The following is a 4,581-nucleotide window of genomic DNA, read 5'->3' as shown; positions in this document are numbered from 1 at the left end:
GCTGGGCTCCGGCCTCCGTAGCTGTATGTGTGTGTGTGGGATGCACACAGGTACACGCTGTTCAAAATCAAACCCTGGCTGCAGTGTTTCCGTGACGTCTGTGACTCACACAGACAACAATAGCCCCTGGCACTTGCCCAGGCTTGAGAACTCAGCTTTCCCCATTCATAACAAAAAATAAAAAAAGGTTGCGCACGTAAGCACAGAGTGGCCCAAATCCTCTGCTGCGGTGCAGCTGCTTTGCACTGCACCACCAGCGCACTTGGGCCCTAAAGCTGGCCTACCTGGATCAGCCCAGTGTAGGGAGCCTCTCCAGTGGTGCAGAACCAGCGTAATGACAACTGTCAAACCCACACTTGCCCCTGCTCCTGTGTAGAGCGGGTGGCTTTGACTTCCCTGCTGATTTTTAGCTGCCATATTAGTCCCTAGGGAGACGGCCCCAGCACACAGGCAGCCTAAAATCAGCTGGGCACAGAGTTCAGCTTTGCACCCCCCACTTCCCAAGCTTTGCTCTGTGCTCTTCAGCTGTAGCTGATGAGCTGGGCCTGTTTGTGCATATGTACCTCACATTAAACCAGCATGGGTCTTTGTTCCCCTCTAGTGGCTGGACCACAAAAGAGATTTGTGAGTGCTACTTCTTCCAAACTGATCGGACTGGGTCTTAGATGCTTGTTCTTTTTAGGGTGACCAGATAGCAAGTGTAAAAAATCGGGACGGGGGTGGGGGGTAATAGGTGCTTATATAAGAAAAAGCCTGCAAAATCGGGACTGTCCTTATAAAATCGGGACATCTGGTCACCCTAATTCTTTTAGATCCAGAAGTCCTGGGTTCAGCTCTCACAGGCAACCTAGGCAGAGCCATTGTTATCTGCACACAAAAATGCATGCATGCGGTCGTATACTCACCCATAAACACATGTTCACTGAGTCAGATCCCACTCAGCCATACGCACAGGGAGCCATGTCATACACATTCACCCATGAACACCGACACTTCCTCCACACCACACTGTGATTCCGCTTGGAAAACAAAGCGAGGTGACTTCATTTCAGCAAAAGCAAAACTCTTGTGCAATGTGGGTCCAAAGATTCCATTGCGTGTATTTTAACCATTTTTAGATTGTTCAATTAATTTTAGCTTCAATTAATTTTAGTTCAATTAACTTTGCATGTCGGGAGTAGCACTCATTTGGTTCAGCCACTGAACACTTTACCAGACCAATCACTGAATGGCCATAGTTTATACACAGTTTTTAACTGCTTGTCCAACATGATGTAACCAATTGGTTCAGCATTAATGTTCTACTCTAGCCATAGGGGTCATCGGATGGTACCAACACAAAGAGGTTACCACTCTTCCAAGGGCCTCGTGCCACCCACGCCCCTCCAGTACATCAGCTGGAAAGCCAGCTTCCAGTTCCCCCATCTGTGGGCCATTCTGTCCCCTGTACCAGCTCAGCAGAGAATGAATCCACTACTTACCCTTCCACATTGACTGGATTAGTTTGTGCCCTTAAGGTACAATCCTGTGCTGGGGGTGGCACCCAGCCCCAGCAGGAGGCACTGCCCCTCCCCAAGCTCCCGGATGTACAGTTGGTTTGCCCTCACAGATCAGTGCAGGGCTGTGTCCCTGCTTCCGCCTCGCCCACTTCATGGAATCCTGAATGCTGGGACTGCAATTGTCCCTAGCCCTTGTCTAGAGCTGGTGAAAGAGGCTCTGCTGCACCCATGTAAGAGTCAGTCATGATGTTTATAAAGCTCCACTCCTGGATTCCCAGGCAATGCTCATAGTGCACCAGAGGTAGCAGAGCAGAGGAAGTGTGAGGGGTCTGCCCCCAATTAAGTAGGGATCACAGAAGGGCAGGATGTGGAATGTGTAAGTGCAGAGGGGTGGGGAGAAATGCCTTCTAGAGAAGCAACGAGTGGGGCGTGGCTTCCAGATACTACTTTGCCTAGGACCCCACAAATCCTGGGACCAACTCTGCTTACCATAACCTTCCTGGAGCAGGAGATCCACTGTCCTTTGGGTGATGTGTCTGACAGTCAGGAACCCACTAGCTCCCCCTAGGGGTAGACTACTACACACAATCTAAATCTGCTACTGTCTTCCAAGACGGTTGAATAGGAGCGGGTTTGTTCTTGTTGCTTTGCCGAAACAAGCAAAGTCAATGCCAAGAACAGATGCAAACTGGTTGGTTGTGCAGTTCAATTCTAGCTCAGAGCACATAACCCCCATCTGTGTGCTTGTGTGTGAGGCGTGGGGTGGAATATAAGAATTTGATTGTCATAATTTAATCCCAGATTACTTCTTGGAAAAAAACAAAACAGATACAAACAGCATGTTCCCTTATAAACCAAACATGAAAGAGCTTATTATGTTCTGTTATGAAGCTGGCAGCTAACTTTGCCGTTCTCAGCTGCCCACTGTAGGGCAAAGGCCGTTCCAGAGCTATCCCTGATGGAAACAAAAGCCCAAAGCCAAATTGGATTACATTAATTAATTTTTGAGGCCATGGTGGTATTTCACACAGAAAGTGCATTATGAGCAGAGGACGCAAACTGACTGATTTACAGAAACAGATGGAATGGCACAAAGCGGATAGCCATCTGGAATTCATGTCGCTTCTAGCTGCATTGTGGAAAGCTCACGCAAATATCCTACACATCAATAAAAAGCCTTGATGTGACATGTGCACTTCAGAGCATCAGAAAACTGTTGCCCCGTAGGCCAGTTTATTCATAAAAATGACAGTACAGGCTAGTGCAAAAGTGGAGGTTTTCTGATTGGTGGCGGCACTCAGTAGATCTAAGGCAATTAGGTTTCAGCCAAACAATAATGGTACTGGATGCACCTGATGCTCTATTGCCCCAATATCCATCAGACCGAATGAGTCAATTTTTGTAATGGAAACAGAGTCACTCAGGGTCAGCAATAGGCACAATCAGCAACAACAAACACTTGAGGCCTCATGATCTTGTGTTGTCACATCATCGCGTGGGCTAGTCCATTCCTGCCCTCCAGCAGTGGGATTCACCAGTCAGATCACCCACTCCTGGCAGTGCGACCAGAGAGGAGGAAATGATGGTCCAAGTTCACTCTGCCCCACTCTGGGGTAGCTTGGAGTCTTCTGCTTGCTTGAAGCCCTGAAAATTCTAAGGTCAATGCTGGAGCTTCTTCAATTGGACATCACAGAATTAATGCTTCCTACCTGGACCATATATTTTTCAGCATCACATTACCCTTTATTTTTCATGGGGCTGGGTGACATCATTAGCACCAATGTTTATTGCTGGAGTGAAGAGTCTTCATGATAGTGTGGGTGGGAGACAGGGTATATTCAATATGGAGCAGACCTAGAGCATGGTTTCCTTTATTTTTTCCTCTCTTGTAGGATGTGAATGACACTAATAAAGATCTACTTAGAAGAATCCAATTAAACTTGGATTTTCCTTCCCATACTCCATCTAAGTCCTGTCAACTTACTCCAGCAGTGCTGAGTACCAGTGCATGCTTTGGCCAAAGGAGGAAGGCAACAACAGCTGGGTATCAAACTCAGGGAAGTATAATAAACATAGTAAGCTTGTTTTGATGACATGCCCAAATTCAAGAGTTCAGGAAAATGGTGGCTCTCTTTATATATATATATATATAATATCTGCCTGTAGCCACCAGCTCATCACTTATAGGGAAATTCTCCCAACAATTACTCAGTAATAGGGATTCTCCTCAATCAATATTACTCTTCATCCATCTAATCAATAATAGGGACCTTCACTAATCAATCAATAAAAGGAAATACTACTAATTAAACAACTCCAAGTCAACAACCAGGAAACTTCATCAGCAGTTAACATGAAATAACCAGTCAGCAAGAACCTCACCCATCAATAGCACTACTAATCAAACAATAGTTAAGGGCCCTGCAGGAACAGAAAATCTCTCCAATCAATAAACCTATAATTTCCTTAATCGACAGCACACATTGGTTGATAATATGGAAACTCACCAGTGTATCAACCATCAATAATAAAGAACTCCATCAATACCAATCAATACTGGTGAATGCTCTGCAAAGCATCACTAATCAATTGATAATAGATAGGGAAATTCACAAGTCAATAACACCCAATAATCAGTCAGCATTAGGGCCTACATCAGTGACAGTGGAGTTGATCAATCAGCAGTACTGGCAATATAATTAGAAGGAAACCCAGCAATATTACTACTTAAGGGAAACTCACTGCTGAGAGAGACTAGACACCCAGCAGGGAGGTGAAAATTGGGGGGATGTAGACGCCCGAAAGGTGGAATTGAACCACTCTGTCGCTAGACAGCTACAGGTTTGAAGCCTGCACCCCAGACCACTGAGGATCATCCGGGCAATTATATAAGTACAATTACAACGGTATATAAAGCACAGCAATAATATTACTTTTCAATGTAGGGTGAACAGCGTTCTTTTCCCCCCCAGTACTATCTCTATCTTAGACTTATTAGTTTTTATATAGAGGCTTCACTCAGCAGAGTTCAGGGCTTCTTCCTTCACCTCGAGGGGAGACACTAGCCCTAGGTGCCCTTTTC

At 45.7% G+C, this 4,581-nt stretch overlaps 1 non-coding gene across 1 annotated transcript; it reads right to left on the bottom strand.

The window, feature by feature from the left end:
* Positions 1 to 4,294: 4,294 nt before the first annotated feature.
* TRNASTOP-UCA (transfer RNA opal suppressor (anticodon UCA)) lies at positions 4,295 to 4,381 on the bottom strand. The gene has a single exon. It is a non-coding gene; the product is annotated as a tRNA-Sec (tRNA).
* Between the last annotated feature and the right edge of the window lie 200 nt (positions 4,382 to 4,581).

This window comes from Emys orbicularis, chromosome 3, assembly GCF_028017835.1.
Source record: "Emys orbicularis isolate rEmyOrb1 chromosome 3, rEmyOrb1.hap1, whole genome shotgun sequence".
Classification (NCBI taxonomy): domain Eukaryota; kingdom Metazoa; phylum Chordata; order Testudines; family Emydidae; genus Emys; species Emys orbicularis.
The sequence above is the reverse complement of the archived record's forward strand: the minus strand, read 5'-3'. Positions and strand labels throughout refer to the sequence as shown.